The sequence below is a fragment of the Camelus dromedarius genome, chromosome 24 (assembly GCF_036321535.1).
Source record: "Camelus dromedarius isolate mCamDro1 chromosome 24, mCamDro1.pat, whole genome shotgun sequence".
NCBI lineage: Eukaryota > Metazoa > Chordata > Mammalia > Artiodactyla > Camelidae > Camelus > Camelus dromedarius.
Window position 1 is genome coordinate 30,245,151 of NC_087459.1, and position 21,206 is coordinate 30,266,356.

The 21,206-nt window shown below is 47.2% G+C and overlaps 1 long non-coding RNA gene across 2 annotated transcripts in view; it reads right to left on the minus strand.

Moving 5' to 3' along the window:
• Positions 1-11,943: 11,943 nt before the first annotated feature.
• The window catches only part of LOC135319244 (uncharacterized), a 40,205-nt gene continuing 30,942 nt past the window's right edge, over positions 11,944-21,206 (minus strand). For both annotated transcript variants that reach the window (XR_010377714.1, XR_010377715.1), the window contains exons 3-4: positions 19,947-19,986; positions 11,944-12,334 (exon numbers count right to left, since the gene is read on the minus strand). This is a non-coding gene — a long non-coding RNA (uncharacterized LOC135319244). The remainder of the gene's footprint in view (positions 12,335-19,946; positions 19,987-21,206) is intronic.

Sequence of the window (21,206 nt, forward strand, 5' to 3'; positions counted from 1 at the left end):
CATCGCCGCTGGCCAAGAGAACGTGCTGAGATGACAGAAATGTTCTATATCTTTGTGGTACAATATTGTAGCCACTGGCCATGAGTTGGGCATGCGACTTGTGGCTAATGCTACTGAGGAACTGATTTTTTTTTAACTGCGGTCAAATATACATAACATGAAATTTACCATGTTAATCATTTACTATTCTTAATTTACCACTGTAATCACTGAATCATTTTCAAATGAACCTTTTGATGACCTTAAGTACGTTCATACTGCTGTCCAACCATCACCACCATCCATCTCTGGAACCTTTTCATCTTTCTAAACGGAAAGTCTGTCCCCATTAAACACTAACTCCTCGATCCCCCTCCCCAATACCCTGGCAAATGCCATTCCACTTTCTGACTCTATAAATGTGACTATTCTCGGGACCTCATGTAAGTGGAATCATACAGTATTTGGCCTTTCATGGCTCTTTCACTTGGCATAATGTCTTCAAGGTTCATTCATGTTGTAGCATGTGCCAGAATTTCCTTCCTTTTAAAGGCTGAATAATATTCCATGGTGTGGGTGGAGCACATTTTGTCTACCCGTTCATCCACTGATAGACACTTGAGTTGCTTCTACCTTTTGGTAAAATAATACTGCTATGAACATACAAATATCTGTTCAAAGCCCTGCTTTCACTTCCTTTGGGCTCATACCCAGAAGTGGGATTGCTGGTTCGTGTGCTAATTCTATGTTTAATTTTCTGAGGAATCGTCATTCCAAGGAACTGAATTTTACATTTAAATGTAAAAAGCCTTTAGCATGTGACACATCCTTCCAGAGGGCAGAGATTCTGACAGTCTACCAAATATCCTCCGACCATCACTTGCAACCCTTCCCCACATGTGTTTTTTGGCATCTCTGAGTAAAGGTTCATCCCAGAGACATGCAGGTGGGGGACTGAATATGCAAACTGACAATGGTCAGACCATAGATGAAAACAGAACTCAGACCCACCACCTCTGCAGCAACTGGCCCCACGTGATCAGAACTGCATCAATGACTTCTGGCTTCCCTAATTTTTGCTCTGACTTCCAATGCACCACCAAACAGAGAAAGCCAAATGTGCTCCCCTAACCAATCCCATAGGATGCCCTGCTTGTAGTGAGCCCACCTCCAGCTTCTCCAGGGCCGACAGCATCCTACCAGAGGGCATCTCAACCTTCCCCTTTTCTACTGCAGAGCTTCCCCATCCTTCTACCTGCCTTTGAGTCTCTGTCAGCCACAAGTGATGGTGGCTGACTCACTTGCTATAATTCTGAATAAATAGGCTTTGCTTTTCTCTTTCAGATGCGCTTCATTTATTTCCACAGGGGCAATCTCCTTTCTTTAGGTGGCAGCCCCCATTTCTCAGCCTGTCCTCCATGTGCCCTGGGAAAGCCTCTTTTCATCTCCAGGGGCCGCATGACTCAGGCCAAGCCAACCTGAGCATCCCTTCCTCCAGCCAACAAGGCACCTGGTGGTCTCAGTCCTCGACCCTCTTCTCTTATTTATCTACTGACCTGGCGATCTCACCCAGTGTCGTGTTTTTAAATACATTTACCTACGAATGAGTCCCAACTTGCCACCTCCAGCCTTGACCCTAAACTCTGGTTTGTGTAGCAACTGCAACTCTCACCTGCCATCTGCACTTGGGTGTCTAAGAGTATGCAAACTCAACGCATCCAAGACTGAGCACGTGATCTTACGTCTGAACTTAGGCCCTCAGCTGATGGCACCGTCATCCTCCCATCTGCTCAGCCTAGCACCCCGGAGTCACCCCTGAGTCTGCTCACCCACACCTCAGATCCAGTACATTCACAACCACTGTCAGTTCCACCTTTGAAATACATCTGAGATTGACTGCTTCCTCCCCCAGCTGCAGTGCTTGGATGGGGTCCACCACCTTCTCTCTCTTGAGTTACAGCTACTGCCCCCTGACCCGCGTCCCTGCTTGTCCCCTTGCCACCCTTCAGTCCATGCTGCACGCAGCAGCCAGAGTGGTCCTGATGCAACACAAACGCACCATTTATCCCTCCGCCCAAAAGCCTCCCAAGTCTCCCGTCACACCTGGAGTGAAAGCCAAGGTCAAAAAACAACCCCCCCGCCACCCGCCACTCTCCCCGCTCCACCTCTCTGGCCTCCTCTCACTACTCCCGCTTGCTCACGCCATTCCAGCCACAAGGAGCTGGAGTTTCCTCCAATATCTGCCCCAGGGCCTTTGCACTTGCTGTTTCCTCTGCCCAGAGCACTGACATCTGCATGGCTGGCTTCTTCACTCTTTTCGGGTCTTTACTCACATGTCGCTGGCTCGGTGAGGCTTTCCCCAGCCTTCCTGTAGTTCTAACCTTCCTCCCACACTTCCCTAATCTCTTCCCCATTGTATTTTTCTCTAGAGCATGTCTTACCAGCTGACATACTTATTTATCATTTTGCTTTTGGTCTCTCTCCTTCCGTTAGAACATGAGCTCTAGAAGCAGAGAGATTTTTGTCTACCTTGTTTACTCGAAAACTCCAGAGCCTGGCACAATGCCTGGCACAGAGTAGAGACATAATAATTTGTGAATGAATAAGTGGCTACCATGATTGATTTAGAAAATGGATATGTAATCCAGTTAGAGTTAGAGAGACAAAATGAGACTTTGACAGGAAGGATCAGGAGAAAGGATCTCTCTCTCTTGCCCCTGGCTGGCCCCAGAAGATTGCTGGCTGGAACTGTCACGGCTCTTTCGTACCTGATTGCAGAGCCTGTCTGAGAGTGGAGTCGGCACAAAGGGAAGGTGAATGGAGAGATGTGGAGGGGCCAGATGCTACTACATCATGTGGTCCATGGCATCATGTATCCAGCCACACCTGAAATCTCCACCCAGTGGTGTGCTGGTAAATGTTTAACACCCAGCTCTGGGGCACAGGAGTCCTGGTTTGTAGCATCTGCCTATTGCTGTAGTGTAAAGACTCTCTCCAGAGAGATTAAGTAACTTGCCCAGAGTCACACAGCAAGATGGGATTCATACCACAGCAGCTGGCTGCCCCATCTTTAAGCTAACCCACCACATCACAGAGTCACTGCAGTAAAAACCAGACTAAGAAAAAACACACACACGACACAAAATATCCATACCCACTGATTATAACTGTGTACAAGCCCAAAGCCCTCAAGAAAGATTAAAAGATCAAAGGGATTGTGGGGTTTAATGATGTGTAGGTATTCTTTCCCCTGAAATTCACTTGAGTTTCTAGTTTTAAAAAAATTGATCTGAGATTGCAAAGCATCTGAGGGCAGCATTCAGAGGTTTATGTCCAGTGTCACCAGGGATGACGCGGCATCTGCACAATTCTCCTCTATGGCTTCCAGACTGGCTGCCGCCTGGGAGTCCTGCTTCTCAGCCAGAGCTGCATGGAGGAGGGAACAGCTGATCCTGTTCAGAGACTCTTAGAGGCGACTTTCCCTCAAGTCACGGTGAGGCTCCACGTGTAGTCATTGGCTCGTGTGAAAGGAAGTGGGGACACTTTGAAGACACACCTCTGAACTCATGCACTCAAAGGCACACAATGTCCATCGTTTGCCTTTTTATTCCTGCCATTCAGAGGTCTACCGGCCAGCTTACACTCCCCACCTCAGCACTTTTATTCCGTCACCTGGGCCATAAGACGGCCGGTCCTGGGTTAAACAGACACATCCCCACTGTATCCCCAGTGGCCGGATTAAACACTCAACTAAAGACTGCTCAGTGTTGGGGGGAGGGTGTAGCTCAGGAGTAGAGCGCGTGCTTAGTGTGCATGAAATCCTGCGTTCAAGCCCCAGTACCTCCGTTAAAAATAATAATAAATTTAAAAATAAACCTAATTGCCCTCCACAAAAAAGAAAAAAATAGTGTTAAAATGTTTTTTTAATAAACTAAAAAATAAAGACAAGAAGATAAACGCTCAATACTGATTGACTGGCTGATGGATTGAATGAATGCACGTGTGAGAGCGATAAGGAAACGGGTATTAGAAGTACAAGGCGACTGGGGCTGTAAAGGAGATGAACAGGCAGGGAGCTCCACACCCAGCCAGCCTGGGGGTGTCCAGTGTAGGAGGTGAGTTTACTTCTAAGGTGTGTCTTGAGGGCAGAATAGTGTTCTCCTTAAAGGGGAAGACCAGGGCCAAGTGTGAGAGGCTGCTGCGGCAGGGGCTCTGCTAGGGACCCCTAAGGATTTCACTTTTCACTGGGAGCATTTTAAACATACAAACAAAGACGCTGGAGTATAAGGGACAGCACCCCCTTATGCCTGCCACCAGCTTTAGCAAACTTTCAGTTCAAGGCCGGTCTGGTGTCACCTCCACCCACTTGTTTCCACTCCCATATTCTTATGAAGCAGATTCCAGAATCCTACCATTTCACTCGCAAATATTTCATCGTGTGTCTCCAAAAGATAAACATGTCTGATGAAAAAAAAAAATCCCCAACACCACCACATCACCAAAGATAATCCTCAATTCCTTGTTATCTTCAGAGATCCAGTTCCACCGAAGATCCTGAATGCAGAAATAATGTGGTCAGACTGATGTCTTAGAAAGACAGAGGAGGGAGGGAGTTTCAGGAAGGTGGGGAAACCAGCTAGGAGGCTGTTGTGCTCCTCCAGGTCAGAGCTGACGGCGGCCTGGACTTGGGCTGAGCAGCAGGGGTGGTGCAAATGCTCAGGTGTGACAGGCATTGTGGGGTCTGGTCGCCCCCTGATGTGGAATCTGAGAGGATGCAGAGGGGTTGGCGTAAAAAAGAAGAGGTGGTACCCTGGACCGTCTGCCCTTCCAGATGATGACAGCACACACGCTTGCACCTCCCTGCTCCTTATCTACTCACAGCATTTCCTCTGCTTGCAAATCCCTTTCAGCTCCCGGCTCAGCCTGGTGAAATCCTGCTCATCTCCTGCGATCCAGAGTTTACTCGTGATCAAAAGAGGAGGAAAAGCTCTTCCACCGTGTATCAATCACGTCTTTTTATTTTGTGGTCTGATGCTTTCATATGTCGGGGCCCTGCTAACCCTGGGTGGCATGCAGACATTCACACGTTCTAGGGAAATTCTTCAGCTGGCCTGCGGAACCCTCCCCTTCGGTCCATGGTTTTCTACTTAAAGTTTGAGCAAAGACACCATTATGCATCTATAACAAGAGAAATGCTGGTGATTAAAAATCTGAGTTTCAGGGAATTTCAACTTCTCCAAACTTCATTCAGTACAAATCCAGCTCTTTCCTCTCTAGCTGTGTGACTTTGGGCCTCTGGCTTTACTTCTCTGAACCTCAGTTTCCTCGTCTGTAAACAGGGATCCGTCTCTTTGAATTACTGTGAGGACTGAATGCAAAAAAAAAAAAAAAAGTATGAACTGTGTTCACATAACTGGATGTTCAAGAAATAGTGAAAGTCACAAGTGCAAGAACTCCTGGTGCTGGTGCTTACACCACTAGACAGCGGTCAGATCTTCTGATACGAGGATGGAGCCCCAGGCACCTGAGCTGAGAGGAGAATGTGACCCCCTCTGTGGAGAGGCTGGAAGGACCATGGGCTTGAGTCCCCAAGGGCTGGCCACTCGGCCTCGCCTTTTGGTCTGATCACAGCAGAATTTTCACCTAATTACAGCAGAAATGAACTTCCAGCCTTTGGAGACAAAACCCACAGTTATCCAGGGAGGGGTGTGAGCCTTCACTTTTGCACTTGCCGTTCTAGAAAACTCTTGGGCCTGAAAATGGGACCTCCTTCCCCCTAAATTTCTTCCTTTTTTTTTCTTTTTTCTTTCTTTCTTTCTTTTTTTTTTCAATGTGCTCTACCACTGAACTATACTCTCCCCCTTCTTCCTTTTCTTTTTTAATTAACCACCAAACACTCTTGTCTGGGAAGGTCCCAGGGAGCCCCTGGTGGCCAAGATCAAGGAAGGGTGGGGAAGGACCTTGAACGTGGTCCCCAGTGTTTCTGTCTTCCTTTGCCCCTACTTGGCTTTCCCGAAAGGCAGTGGTGCTTTCAGAGCCTCAAAAGATAGCTTTTAGCTAAACAGTCTGTGTGCAGTCAAGAATTGGCCTTTCCCACAGTGAGGTCTGGCCTTTGCCCTCGGCTCCTGGGAGGTGATCTCTAAGCCTTGGAATGTCCTGCTGATAAGAGTGTCTCGTTTACCTGAGGCCTTTGGGCCATTCCAGACAGTCTAGCAGTGTGATTTAGAGTCGGGCTTGGGGCCCTGTGCTATCAGCTTGATCTCTGGTGCACAGACTTTCTTCCCATTTCACCAATTTTTCCACTAATGTCCTTTTTCTGTTCCTTGGGATATCAAGATACCATGTCGTATTTCACTATCCAATGTATTTTTTTTCCTTCCTGTTTCCTTGAGGTGTAATTGACACACAGCACTGCCTAAGTTTCAGGTGTCCACCATGATGATTGGACTTACAGACATCATGAGACGAACACCAATTAAGTGTAGTGAACACGAGAAGCTGGCCCATCAAGTCCTGATGGCTCTGGGCTGGTTGCTGCAGGGGCTGGGGTCAGAGTTCTATTTTAATATATGGTCTGGCCATTGTAGGTCTGCATGTATATTCAGAGGTGATTCATGCCTGCTTCCCTGTTGGTTTTTTCCCTGTCTCTTCCCTTCCTTCTGCAAAGCATAGGTTCCCCTTGATATACATGGAGACAGACAGCCACCACCAGGCTGTTCCTCCCCACGTGCAGTGAGGGGCTCGGAGGCTGCTTCTAGAATCTTTCTCCCACGGGCCCCAGCCAACAGCAAACTAAGGGCAATGCAGGAGGAGGAGGACCCCCCCAGCTGCAGGCACGAAGGAGGTGCATTATCTGACCAGCTTTGACCATAATATGCTCGACCCAACAACATTTGTTTGCTTTTTTATCACCTTGTGCCAGCAATTCTAAACAACGTCAATGATAGAAAACTTCCATTAAAAAAAAAAAAGAATTACGTTGGTTTAAGTTTTCTGCAATTTGCTGCAATTACTGTTGGGTTGGAATAATACAGATGTGAATTCAAATTTGCACACCTTTGTTTCTTTTTTAATTCTTATTTTTTATCGAAGTGTACTTGATTTATAATGTTAGTTTCAGGTCTACAGCTAAGTGATTCAGTTATACATATACATACATACGTATTTTTTCTTCTCAGATTCTTTTCCATTATATGTTCTTACAAGAAATTGAATATAGTTCCCCATGCTCTACAGTAGGTCCTTGTGTATATCTTTGTTTCTGAAGCTTTAATAAGCATTGCATTCTACACGGAAGTTAATTCAGAAAGCTCCCGGTTTTCCAGCTGGCCCCACCACGCACAGACCACTTCATTCAGTGTTAGAACCGACTTTTGGCACCATTTGTGTTTCTCACCCCTGCGGTGTTTCTTCATCATCCAGGGACGGGATTGGAAACACCAGACCCACTATGTGTGTTTCTTCGGTTCTGTCCTCTCACATAACCACCTGGGGAGTTTTCATTTGGGTTTAAAATTTAAAACCGTGAAACAAAGTGCCAACTGCGAGGTGTGATGTTTTGATTAAGTGTAACTTTTGGTTCGCATGTGAAATGTTTTACTGATTTGGGATCATATCTTTAAAAATAGAAATGAATTCTTTCCTAAATGGTTGCTGGTTTGAAAACCGAGGAACAAATCTTGAAAAAAAATTTTTTTTACATAATTATTACTGAAAAGTTTGTCTTATAGAGAAGGGGCGTGTTCAAAATAATCCAGTCCGCGTCGTATAAACTTGGCCCATCCAGCCCCAGGGGCCGCGGGGAGGAGATAGGTGGGCCTTCTGGGACCATGAAAATGTTTGAAACTAGATTGAAATGGCGTTTGCACAACATCGTGAATGTACTAAATGCCACTGGATCGCTCACCTTAAAATGGTTCATTTTGTGTGATGTGAATGTCATCTTCATCAAAAGAGAAAGAAGAAAAAAAAAAAAAACCCCTTCATGGGCCACGGAGAAGAAGCGCAACCACGAGGACACCAACCAAGAGGTGGGGAGATGCCTCATTCTTCCCAGTGGAAGAGAAGAGAGAATGCAGGTCTGCCCCGGAGGAGGCTGCGCCTGGGACTACTGGAGGCCGGATCCTACTGGATTGCAGGGGAGCGTTTGGCTTGCTCTGTTTGGTCCCAAGTTAGAAGTGAGGACAAAGACTCAGGAAAGTGGCAGTGCTTGGCGGAGTCCCGGCCATCTTGGGTCGGTGGCTGCAAGGTGGGGGTCAGAGTTCTGTTGCCATCCGTGGTCTGCTGGTTGTCGGTTTGTGTACTGAACCGCAACGGAAGATGCATGCAGAGTCCCGGGGCTCTCGGCTTCTGCGGGCAAGTCCCGACAGGACGCGCGTGTTTGTGGGTTAAGGGGTGACGCGAACACATTCATTCCCGGGGAACATCGGGAACGCGGTCCCGCCCCTGCCCAGCGCCGTCTGCACCGCTGCCCTGACTTCTCGGGGCTTCCCTTCCCCCCAGGTCTGTCTGCACGCGGCCCCCACCCTAATGATGGCCCGAAGAGGGGCCTGGAGTGGGGGCTGGGCCCGGACTAGTGGAGCGTTCCTTCCCCGAGCGGCCACGCCCCATCCCCAGGAGGGCCGAGGCTCCGGCTGGGGGGAGGGGCCCGCAGAGACCACCCGGCCGACTTGCCAGCGGTGCCCAGCATCCCCCGGTAGGACAGGACCCAGCGCCCTGGGTTTCGTTTCTGCAGAAAACAAAACCCCTCCATTTACCCAAACCTGAAAAACAAGCCCAGCCCTGTGCTGCGGAGGGCAGGTGAGAAGGCCGCGGCGCTCTTGTGTTTAGCTCTTGGCTCAGAGATCAAGGCTCCAAACCTGCGTTCTTGAAGAAGACATGTTCGCGTGAGAGCTTCAGGAGGAAGGCGGCAGTGAGGGACTAAACTGTGCTTTCTCAGAAACCCCTGAGCCCGGGAGAACCCAGCGCTGCAGGAGAGGGGCCGGAAGCAGGGAGGCGAGGAGATGCGGGGGCCTGGACCCCGCCGCGTGAGGGGGAGAAGCCACGGCCACGGCCTGGGTCTGTGTGCCCAGCACTGCACAGCCGGTGAGGACGTGGGGTGTCTGCTGTACGCGCCCCCGGCCTGAGCCCAGCTCCCAGTCTCCTTGGCGCCCCGCGGCCCAGGCTCCACTGCTTCTCGTCTGGGGTCCACAGCGGCCCCCTCGGCCTCCTCCTTGCTTGCTGCGGCGGGCTCAGCAGTGTTCCCTCCAAGTTCACATCCACCCGGAACCGCAGAATGCGATCTTCTTTGGAAATAGGGTCTTGGCAGTTGTCATTAGGTAAGCATCTCCAGCGGAAATCGTGCCCTAATTCCAATGACCCGTATCCTTACAAGAAGAGAGGACACACAGAGATGGTACACGCCCCGCCCATACCTTGATTTTCGACTTCTGGCCTCCAGGATGAAAATACCTATCTGTTGTCTTAAGCCACCAAGCGTGTGTCATTTCTTAGAGCAGCCCCGGGAAACTCAGACACTTGGCATTTCCAACGATCTGTCGCTGTCCTCCCCACCCCACACCACCTTGGAGGGACCTCTCAGGTCAGAACGCATCCCACCCCTCTCCCCACAGCTGGGCCCCCACACTGTCCCACCCTTGCCTAACCCTCCACTCTCCACTCCTCTCCTCGCTCACTGGACTCCACCCACGAACTGTCATTTCCTTGAAAACTTCCATTTCCAGAAACTTCGGTTCCCAGAAAATCTGCTGAGTTTGTTCTCATCTCAGGACCTTCAGGTTTATTGTTGCCTCTTCTGGAAACGCCCTTCCTTCGGGGGTGATGTCCACAGGAGTGACTTTGTATCTGGAGAACCCATGGTGATGTCTGGCGGTGGGGTGTGAGGTGGGTGCCACTGCATTTAGTGGGAAGAGGCCAGGGGGCCGCTCATCACCCCACAATGCTCAGGACACCCCCACAGCCGAGAATTATCCTGCCCCCTAAGTCCACATGACGAGGTAGAGAAATCCAGCTCTAGAACTTTCCATACCTCAATCCTCCTCTTTCAGGCCTCTGCTCAAATGCCACCTCCTCAAAGAGCCACCGCCCCAACCATCCTGTGTGAATGGGGCACCTCCTGTCACCCCCTTCTTCCATTATGTGGTTTCACGCTCTTCACAGCCCCTGTTGCCATTTGAAACCATCTTGCCTTTTTTTTTTAACTTAATGTCTGTCTCCCTCCACTAGGATATCCTGGCAGGTTTTCACAGCCACCGTGGATGGAAATTTTTACTGTCTAGCCGTCTCCCCAGCAGTCCTCACCCCCACAACCCCCAGGGAGTCATTAATTGAAGGTTTGTTCTTTTCCATTTAGCGAGCAGATACTGTTTCCCTTCGCCTGGGTCTCTGTGTGGAGGTGAGCGCTGCCGGCCTGGACCTGTCCGAACAATCGTCGCTCCACACGGTTTTACCAGCGCCTTCTAGTCCTGCCAAGGCTGCGGGCGCTGTGCAGTCGGTCGGCCTCGGCTCGCGTGAAACAAGCTGCTCTCTCTGGACGCACCTCACCAGCTGCGTGTTTCCTCCTGGTCCAGACACGCAGCCCTAGAACCAGGAAATGCTGGAACCGAGGTCCCAGCCCAGGCCTACACCTCCATTTCGTTCAGAATTGGAACCCCAAAATAACAGGAAGAGGGTGGTTGTGGGCTAAACTGTGTCCCCCCACCCAAATTCTCAGGTTGAAGTCTCAAGCCCCAGGATCCCAGAATGTGACTGTATTTGGAGATGGAGTCCTCTAAATAGATGATTAAATTAAATGAGGTCATAGGGGCGGGTCCCAATCCATTATGACTCATGTCCTATAATTTAGAACACAGGGGGACACCAAGGGGCGCCAGGTGAGGACACAGGGAGGAGACGGCCATCTGCAAGCCAAGGAGAAGCCTCGGAAGAAACCCACCCTGCCAACGCCTTGAGTTTGCGCCTCTGGCTGATGGAGCTGTGGAAAATTAATTTGTGTTGTTTAAGCCAGCCAGTCTGTGGTTGCTACGGCAGCAAGCTGATCCAGGGGCCAACCTGGGCAAGTCCACCTCAGCCCCTAGGTTTCACTTTTGCCGTCAGTGAGATGGAGATAATAACACCACTACGATATGTCTACTTAGAGCTGTTAGGAGCAGTGAATGGGAGAGTCAACATTTCTTTGGGGGGTGGGGTGGTAATTAGTTTTATTTATTTATTTATTTTTACTGGATGGATCGGGGATTGAAGCCAGGACTTCACGCGTGCTAGGCATGAATTCTACCGCTGAGCTGAACCCACCCTCTTCTTGAAAACTAAATACATGCCAAGCTTTTGCTCATGATCTGTTACGCATTTCTCTGGTTTAATCCTCACAACTCTTTGAAATAGGCTCTGTTACACCCATGTAATGTTTCAGGAAACTGAGGCCCAGAAACATCACATAACTTGACCAAGACCACACTGCTAGTAAGTATGGTGTCTACAATTTGAACCCAGGTTTCCAAACATGGGTACTTAACCATCATGAATACATTGTGCTCGGCACACAGGAAAGCCCCAGTAACTGTTCGTTCAATTCTTCTCTACATTAGGCCGAGCTACCTAAAGTCTCTGAGAGAGGATGTAACTTTACTCACTATTAAAAAATTGAAGATCACCTCTGTAGCTTAGAGCATCCTCAGTTCAAGTCTATAAATATTTACTGAGTACCATTACTGTATTTTAGGTGCTTTAGGGAAAGACTCTGCCCTGAAAATTATAGTTTATTTCTGGAAAAGGCACGTATTATTCCTTGGAGGTTTGTTTTGCAAGCCAGGAGAGCACTCCTGTATTAGTTAGCTATTGCTGCATAACAAATTACTTCAAAACTTAGTGGGGGTGATTCCTGTGGCTCAGGAATTTTGAGAGGGCAAAGTGGAGATGGCTTGCCGTTGTTTTGGATTTTTTAAAACTATTTTTATTGCAGTAAAATATACAGAACATAAAATTTATCATTTTGACCATTTTAAGTGTACAGTTCCATGGCATTAAGTACATTCACAATGTTGGGAAACCATCACTATCATTTCCAGAACTTTTTAATCCTGCCAAAACAGAAACTCTGGATCCATTACACAATAGTCCTTCATCCTCCCCTCCTTGCTTTGTCTTTACTTCTTAATGCTTGGGTCCTAAGCTGGAATTCTGGAAGACTGGACGGTGGGGTGACACAATCATCTCATTCACTCACACGTCTGGCAGTTGACACTGGCTGGAGCAGCTAAAAGCTCATCTGGGGCTACGGGCTGGGACACCTGCATATGGCTTCTCCATGTGACCGGGGCTTCCTCCAAAAATGGAGGCTGGATTCCAAAGGCAAGCACTGAGAGGGAAAGATAGAGAAAGAGTGAGAGAGAAAGAGAAGAGAGGGTGGGGAGAAGGGGAGAGAGGGAGGGGAGGGGTGGAGGGGGAGGAGGTGAAGGAGGGGAACGTCATCTAGGTGGAATCCTACAGAATTTGTCCTTTTGTGACTGGCGTCTTTCACTCAGCATAATGTCCTCAAGGTTCATTCATGGGGTAGCAGGTGTCAGAATTTCCTATCTTTTAAAAGCTGAATCATAGTCCAGTCTGTGTATGACCACGTTTTGCTTACCCATTTATCTGTTGATGGACACTTGGGATGCTTCCACATTTTAGCTATTGTGAATAATGCTGCTATGGACATGGATGTGAAAATATCTCTTCAAGGTCCTGCTTTCAGTTCTTTTGAGGGTAGGCCCAGAAGGGGAGTTGCTGGTAACGCTGCTGCATTGGATGGGGTAGCCACAGGTCCTGGTTCTAAGGGAGGGCACGCAGACTCCACTTCTCAAGGGGAGGCCAGCCAGTCCATTTTTGTAAGATGAGCACGTAGGATGGATAAATATATTGGTGAGGTGGTCTCTGGAAAACACAGTCTGTTGCACATGAGGAGGCTGAATACGTCAGTGCTGAGACATTTCCAAGAATGGCTCGAATGGGGAGGAGTGCAGATGAGCGTGGAGGAGGCAAGTACTGGGCTTGACGGGAACATAGGGTTTTTCATGATGCAGACAAGAGAGCAAAGACAGCACAGGCTGGAGGAGAGCCCAAGGCTTGGCTACTCCTGGCTGTCATGTGTGGCCGGTGCTGTGAGGTTGAACCTCTGTGAGAGTCAACGAAGTGACACCTTGCGACCACCAGAGCCACACATGCATCCAGCCGGTGTATGTGGAAGTCAGAGCACTGAGTCCAGCAGAGAGCCAGCCTGGAGACGAGTGTAGAATCTACTAAAGGTGGTCTCGCAGAACAACAAAGAGGGATTGGCTGCTTCGATAAATGATGCTGGGACAACTGGTTGGCTTGTCGTGAATGAGAATAAAATTAGACACCCTAGCTCTCACTTCATGGTATTAAAATACATTCCAGATGGATTAAAGAATTCAATTAAAAATACAGAGCCGTGAAGGAACAAAACACATTTAGGAAAATCCTGGGGAGGGGAAATTTTTTCTGAATGTAAAAGTGAACAAATCACCAATAAAGGAAACAACTAATGAGGAATATCCTTTGTGGCATTGCTGGTAAAGGGAAAAGTTGGGAACCCCTCCAATCCAAAGATGAAGTGGTTAAATACGTTTTTGGATACATCCATATGTTTAAATATCATGTGACCACTAAGGACCACACGCCCTTAGATAATGTTTAAGAATACAGGGTGCAAGATAGTAGAAAATATATTTAGGTCTTGGCCCCAGGTTCCTGGCACAAAAGTCCTAAAACTCCTGTGATTTCCTAAGTGATAGGAACACTAAGAGCATGTCTTGTTCTAATACTGGTCTTCGACCCCTTCGCTGACCCAGGGCTCCTAAAACCCTTGTCAATTCCTACAAGATTAAAAGCACTAGGAACATCTCTTCTAATGAGGTGACTCTCTGTGGACCCCTGGATGGGGGATGGTCACCAGAAAGACCAAGCCATGATCAGAAGCTTGCAATTTTCAGCCCTACCCCCTATCCTCTAGAGAGGTCAGAGGGGCTGGAAACAGTTAATAATTGATCATGCTTGTGTGAGGAAGCCTCTATAAAATCTCAGTAGCAGGGGGTTTAGACAGCTTTCGGACTGGCAAACACACCCTCATCCAAAGAGTTATGCACGCCAACTCCCTGGGGACAGAGCTCCTGCATTTGGGACCCTCAAATTCACCCCGTGTATCTCTTCATCTGAGTGTTCATCTGTAGCCTTTATTATATCCTTTAATAAATCAGTTAAGTGTAAGTTAGCACTTCCCTGAGTGCTGCGAGCTGCTCTAGCAAATTAATCGAACCCAGGAGGGAGTTTTTGAATCCTCTGATCTATAGCCAGTTGGTCAGAAGCACAGGTTATAACTTGGGTTTGTGACTGGCATCTAAAGAGAGAGAGAGAGAGAGAGTGTGTGTGTGTGTGTGTGTGTGTGTGTAAACCTCCTCTCATTTGGTGGCCAGAATTGTCACCAGTGAAGTGTATTCTCTTAGTTAAGGGGACTCACAGGTGAAAGATATAGTAGAGAAAAACTGCGGTTTTTCCTCCGTGGAAAGGAAAAAACTCATGCTGTACTAAGTGAAAAAAGTGGATAGCAGAATACTATAATTATACAATGCTATCCTTTGCTGTACTTTTAGCGATGGCTGAGGTTCTACTGTTTACTATGTATTCAGCACTGTGCTAAGTGTTTTATATGCATTACAGCACTGAAAACTTCCTAATGACCCTAAGAGGCTGGTGCAATTAATATTCCCATTTTACGGGTTAGAAGACTGAGGTGTAGAGAAACTCATTTATTTGCCTGAGGTGGAAGTTAAGCAGAGAAACTGGGCTTGGAACCCAGGTCTACCTGTCTCTGCTTCCTTGACAGAAAACCACTCAGAGGCTGTAAATTTCCAATTTTGTAAGAAACCAACCCCTCAAAAGTGAGTGGAGAGGGGAGGGTGTAGCTCAAGTGGTAGAGTGCATGCTTAGCATGCATGAGGTCCTGGGTTCAATCCCCAGTACCTCCTCTAAAAATATATGAACCTAATTACCTCCCTGTCAAAATTAAATAATACAATAATAAATAAAATATTTTTAAATGAATGGAGCAGAGGGATCCTGGAAAGATAAAGACCCCAATGTTAGCTCTGGTTATGTGTGGGTAGTGAGATGATTTTCCACACTTTTCACAAACGTATGTGGCTTTTAAAATAAAACAAATTTATAAAACCCATATAAGAGAATGAGCATACACCATATAGATGTCCACACCAGCATGTTATAAAGACCTCTCTTCTCTTGGGATCTCCGAGGGATATGTAACCGTGGGTCCTGGGGGTCTCCATGAAGAGACGAGACACACCTGTAAATACCAATTAAGCGCCGTATCAAGGGTACCAGGGGATACCTGGAAAACCCTTGATGGTCAATGGCTGCAGCCAAAGTTTAATGAAAGCAGTTTCTGAAATGAGTTGCCATTGCCCTAAGGGCAGCAGTGCCCCCAAAGGAGCCGATGCGACAGGACATCGCTGCTCTTTATATTTAAGGATCACCCTTCTGTGGGGCTCCCCTGACTCACTCTCGGGGACCCCTCACAGAGCGCTGTACCAGAACGACCACTAGGTGGCGACCGGGAGCCTGGCTTCGCAACTGGTCCAGCCAAACAACGACCATGGTTGCCATGGATACAGCTGGGCGGGGGCCCGAGCCAAACTGGATGCGCGAAGGAAGTGGCCGACTTCTTGTCTGCCACCCGCCTGTTTCCAATCCTCACTCCATCGCCCCCAATCCTGTCGCCCCACCCCCGTCCCCTAGGCTTGGGTTTCCCAGTCTTTAAAAGGCAGAGACTAGGGAGGAGTGAAAAACAAAAAGGGAAACTTTTCAGCCCTGCTTTTTTTTTTTTCTTTTGAGAAATTATGAAATGGTTCAAACATACAGAAAACCATATAGAGTGAAATAAACACTCATGCACCTTCCACTCAGAATAAACATATGTTAACATTTTTGCTTTACGTGTGTCTGATTTTTAAGAAATCCTCTTTGCAAACCTCCTGGATCTCATTTTCCTCCCCCTGGAGGCAACCCCTACCCTGAGGTTGACTGGTATCCTTCCAGGCTTTTGTACTTTTACTACCTCAGTAGTATCCATAATCAATAGAGATTATTGTTTTCTGTGTTTGCAAATGTATGTTTTCACACGGTACGTAGTCTTCAAACTGCTTTGTCACCCAAAATGTTGAGATTCATTCTCCTCCCCCATTTTCTTATTGAAGTATATTTAATTTACCATGTTGTATGAGATTTATTCTTTTCTTGCTTTGTTTTGTTTGTTTTTTGCTTGTTTGTTTTTTTGGGGGGGGGAGGTAATTAGGTTTATTTATTTTTAATGGAGGTGCTGGGGATGGAACCCAGGACTCATGCATGCCAGGCATGTGCTCTCCCACTGAGCTATGCCCTCCCCCAGGAGATTTATTCTTGATAGATGTTCATTTTAACTGCCTTATAGAAGTTCTTTGTTTTAATATATCCACTTTTGTGTTGCTGCCCACTTCCCTCTCTCAACCTACATCAGCTGCACCACCCCCACCAAAGGACAAAACAAAGAATAATTGTCCATGCCAACATCTACACTCTTCTGCCTTCTGTCCAGTCTTTGTTCACCTGCAGGTGTATTTTTACATAATTTGAGTCAGCACAGGGACAGTTTTGGATCCTGCTTATTTCACTTTAATGTTGTGGACATTTTTCGTACCTTGCTGCAGACCTCGTGGTTGTTATTTTTAAGAGCTGTGTAACATCCCATCTGGTCAATGTACTATAATTTATTTTGCCCTTTTCCTACTTTTGGATGTGCAGCCTGTTTTTAGTCTTCTGCGAATTTAGGGAGTGGCCTGGCCAGCTGAGCCCTTCCATGCATCAAGATTTTGTCCTTGGGTCTCAAACCAGCATGGAGGGTGTGCCGTGGCCAGGTGGCAGAGGAGCTCCAAGAACCCATGAGCTAGAGCAGGCACTCAAAGAGCTAAGGTTGGGGAAGATCTGGAGCCCAAAAGGCAGGCAGAAGGGAGCAGACACCATGTGACGCAGGTACCTACATGGGCCACATGGGATGTTACCAAATTTTGCAAGGATAAGTTCAAGTTTGGGGGGCCTCAGAGCCAGCCTCAAGTTCAGTAATTTCCCAGAAGGACTCAGAAGTCAGAAAAGTCATTGTACTCATGGTTATGATTTATTACAGCAAATAACCAAGGTTATTTGTAGGTCAATCAAGGGCAGAGGTGCCTGGGGCAGAAACCAGGAGGGTTCCACACACAGCCTCCAGCTGTCCCCTCCCCTGGACATCACGGACAGAGCTAACATCTCCCAAAGAATGAGGTTCTGTATCGATCAGTTGATGAAAATGTGATCAGAGGCTGGTGGGAACCTAACCCCATATCTTCCTGGGGAGCAGCCTTCAGTACTGGCAGAGATTTTATAGAACAGAGTGACTTCACATAATAGGAATTGACCATAACTGAAGTCGTGGGTGGGATGAGAGTATCACAGAAGACAGGCTAGCTGAGGGGGACAGCAGAGAGCTCGGGGTGAAGGGGAACAGTGCCCAGCCTGGTGCAGGAGGGGATGCCTGCAAAGGAGGCTGGGAAGGCAGCTCCATCGAGGTAAGAAGAACCTTCCAGCATCTCTCCTGCCAAGAGGACAGGTGAGAACAGGACTGAAATGGCCCAGCTCTAATGACATGGAGGTCGTCATTGGTGACCTCAGTGGAGGGGTGGGGACAGAGAGAGGGGTTCAAGGGAGAGTGGGGGATGGGAGGCTGTTAGTTTAGAGACATCTTTTGGGAAGTCTGGCCGTGAAAGGGAGAAGAGAGAAAGCTGGCTGTAGCTGAAGTGGGAGGAGTCCTGAGAGTGTTCTGTATGCTTTGTTTTGTTTCTAATGAGAGACACTAAAGTCAGTTGAAAAGCCGATGGGGAGGATGCAGTGGGAGGGGCGAGATGGTGTGGGGGTGAGGAGGGAGGGAGGAGTCCAAGTCCCGTCGGGGAAGCAGGATGGAGGGGAGTGTTTGGAAGAGGTCTCTCTGATTTCGAAGAGTGGCCCAGACGTTGGGCTCATCCCTGTGGCCAGCGCGGGCAGAAGGGGACCAGAGCCCGTCTTCTCCCCCGCAGGTGCCATCTGTGCCCGGGAGTAGCTCGCCCCATGTGGCCGGCTCTGCTTCTGAGAACCAGCGAGGGGAATGCTGCATCTCTCATGCGGAGCGCACGGGAGACCCACGTGTACGAAGCAAGCAGACAAAAAAAGGCAGTCCAAAATAGATCCTGTCTATGGCAGAAAATGACTCCATGCCAGAATGGAAAAGATGGATCAAAATGAGCCATTTTCAAGGCTCTCTGAGGGAACATGCAAATGGAGAGCAGTGGGTCCGGAGGCCAGAGCTGGCAGGAAGGATGTGTGTGCACTGCTCCCTTCCTCAAGGGCCACATCACCAGGCATGGCCCTCAGGGGACCTTTAGGAAGCACAGATGCCTCTGACTGGGGTGACTTTGGGGGCTCAGGGCGCCTCTCCTGTGGAGAGACCACACCTGGCTCTCACAGAAAGCACCTCTCCCAGAGCTTTAGGCCTAAAAGATGTCCAAGACCTGTGATCCCATGAAGAGGCTGCCTTTCTCCAAGGGGGCTTGAACACAAGTGGTGGGTAACTGGGGGACTTCAGGATGGGCCCCTGCTGCCTTTGGCGAAGGCTGCCTGGATGGGCCAGTCTCCTATGTCCGGGCCACAGAAACCATCTCCCCAGATGCACTGAAGGCAGAACCCAGGGGAATCACTGGGAAGGAAACCTGACTCGAACAACACAATGATATGCGTATCAGGGCATTTCTAAGAACAGTAGGGGAAAAACCACAATGGTTTACAAGAAAATGGCTTTTTAAAATTAAGCAAAACCACAGGCAGTAAAGAAAAAAACAGACAAATTGGAATACCTCAGCTTTGAAAACTTTTGTGCCTCAAAGGACACTATGAACAGACACTATTAAGTCCTAATTGAACTCACACATTTTTGCACAGCAGAGGAAACCATAAACAAAACGAAAAGACAAGCTATGGAATGGGAGAAAATATTTGCAAATGATGCAACTGATGAGGTCTTAATCTCCAGAAAATACAAACAGCTCATACAGCTCAATGACAAAGGGAAAAAAACCCAATCAAAAATTGGTCAAAAGACCTAAATACACATTTCTCCAATGAAGACATCCAGGTGCCCAATAGGCACATGAAAAGATGCTCAATACTGCAAATTATCAGAGAGATGCAAGTCAAAACTACACTGAGGCAGTTTACCTCACACCACTCAGAATGGCCATCATTAAACAGTCCACAAGTGATAAATGCTGGAGAGGCTGTGGAGAAAAGGGAACTCTCCTATACTGCTGCTGGGAATGTAGTTTGGTGCAGCCACTATGGAGAACAGTATGGAAATTCCTTACAAAACTAAAAATAGACTTACCATATGATCCAGCAATCCCACTCTTGGGCATACATCCGGAGGGAACTCTAATTCGAAAAGATACATGCACGCCAATGTTCATAGCAGCACTATTTACGACAGCCAAGACATGGAAACAACCTAAATGTCCATCAACAGATGACTGGATAAAGAAGCTGTGGTGTATATATACACTGGAATACTACTCAGCCATAAAAAAGAATGAAATGCCATTTGCAGCAATTTGGATGGACCTAGAGATGATCGTACTAAGTGAAGTCAGTCAGACGAAGACAAATATCATGATATCACTTATATGTGGAATCTAAAAAAATGATACAAATGAACTTATTTACAAAATAGAAAGACTCACAAACATAGGAAACAAACTTATGGTTCCCAAAGGGGAGGGGGGGAGAGATAAATTAGGAGTTTAGGATTAACAGATACAAACTACTACTATATATAAAATAGATAAACAACAAGGTCCTACCATATAGCACAGGGAACCATATCCAACAGCTTGTAGTAACCTGTAATGAAGAAGAATAGGAAAACAAATATGTATGTATATGTATGACTGCAACATTATGCTGTACACCAGAAATAACTGACACTCTGTAAACTGACTATACTTCAATAAAAATATCTTACAATAACCTATAATGAAAAAGAATATATATGTATAACTGAATCACTATGCTGTACACTGGAAACTAACACAGCACTGTAGATCAACTGTATTTCCATTTTTCAAAATGGGCCAAGGATTCATAAACATTTCTCCAAAGAAGATAGTATAAATGGGCAATAGGAAAAGATGCATAACATGTCTAATCATTAGGGAAATGCAACTGAAACTGCTATGAGAAACCACTTCACACCCACAGGATGGCTACTATAATTAAAAAAAAACAAAAAACAATGACAAGTGTTGGGGAGTATGTGGAAAAATTAGAACTCCAGTGCACTGTTGTTAGGAATGTAAAATGACGAATCTGCTGTGGAAAACAGTATGATGGTCCCTCAAAAATTAAATCAAAAATAGCATTACCAGCAACTCCACTTCTGGGTCTACCCCCAAAAGAACTGAAAGCAGGACCTTGACGAGATATTTTCACACCCATGTTCATGGCAGCATTATTCACAATAGCTAAAACATGGAAGCATCCCAAGTGTCCATCAACAGATAAATGGGTAAGCAAAACGTGGTCATACACAGACTGGACTATGATTCAGCTTTAAAAAGATAGGAAATTCTGACACCTGCTACCCCATGAATGAACCTGGAGGACATTATGCTGAGTGAAAGATGCCTGTCACAGGACAAATTCTGTAGGATTCCACTTGGATGAGGTCCCTAGAGTAGTCAAATTCATAGAGACAGAAAGTAGAAAGGTGGTTGTCAGGGGCCGGGGGAGGGGATGGGGGAGGTTAGCAGTTAACAGGTATAGCTCCAGATTTACAAGAGTTATGGGGATGGACGGTGGTGATTGCACAATGATGTGAAGGTACTTCATCCAACAGAACTGCACACTTAAAGATGGTTAGGATGGCAAATTTTATGCTGTGTGTGCTTTAACACAATAAAGAAACCTTTTTAAAATTAAAATACAGAACCACTATTGAACTAAAAAAAAATATATATGCAAAAGCTTTCCTTTCATCAATTTGGAGGAAATCTGGAAATCTGCCAACCCAAGGGTGGGTCAGCAGCTTTGGGACAGACATCAGTGGGTCCCCCAGTGCCTGG